General features: G+C 34.2%; 1 non-coding gene across 1 annotated transcript; it reads left to right on the top strand.

Annotated features, from left to right (window-relative positions):
• Nucleotides 1–208: 208 nt before the first annotated feature.
• On the top strand, nucleotides 209–422 carry LOC127441695 (small nucleolar RNA U3). Its single transcript, XR_007897361.1, has one exon. It is a non-coding gene; the product is annotated as a small nucleolar RNA U3 (small nucleolar RNA).
• Nucleotides 423–723: the final 301 nt, after the last annotated feature.

The raw sequence follows: 723 nt of genomic DNA on the forward strand, positions 1-723 counted from the left end.
TTATTTCAAGGGAGAAATTGTGTTTCGCAATTAAAATATATATTTGTCATAGGTCTTTAGAGCTTAAGAAATTATGTAAATACAGTTTTTCTGGTGTTTGTTTTCCTCGTCGTTACTTAGTGTGTATCAAGAGGAAGCAAAAACCGATCACCGTCCGTGAGACTGAGAGTGTCAGAATAGACTCGCACTGGTTTTAAATTAAACAGGTAAGACTATACTTTCAGGGATCATTTCTATAGTTTTTAACTAGGAAGTGTGTTTTGAAATTGAACTGTCTTCCAAGCCACGATGAAGATTTGTGATGTTTTTCTCTGAGCGTGAGTCGAATACAGAGTAATGATTTTATCATACACCCTGTGTTATTGATGAACGTTTTTCAGCACTTTCAGTGGTGGAAAAGAGAAGAGCATGAACAGAGTGGTGTTATTGAGTGGAATAATGGAGAAAGATGTTCTGGGTTTGTTGTGTGAACTCTTAATATGTAGGGATTAATGCTTTTTTAAATGGAGTGTTGTGTTTATTTAGTTATGCATTTGCTGTATATTATTAGTCTTTTTTTTTCTTCTGTGAACTGTGCAGTGTTTTATCATGTCTCCTGATTTTCCTCATCAATAATGTCTGTAATCTATCTTTACTACTGATTTTGATCAATCCATCATAGTATCGTATTCTTAATCCTTGTGCGTCAATTTAAAAAAGTTACTCAGAAGTCCTTAAGAGGAC

The sequence above is a fragment of the Myxocyprinus asiaticus genome, chromosome 5, assembly GCF_019703515.2.
Source record: "Myxocyprinus asiaticus isolate MX2 ecotype Aquarium Trade chromosome 5, UBuf_Myxa_2, whole genome shotgun sequence".
Lineage (NCBI taxonomy): Eukaryota > Metazoa > Chordata > Actinopteri > Cypriniformes > Catostomidae > Myxocyprinus > Myxocyprinus asiaticus.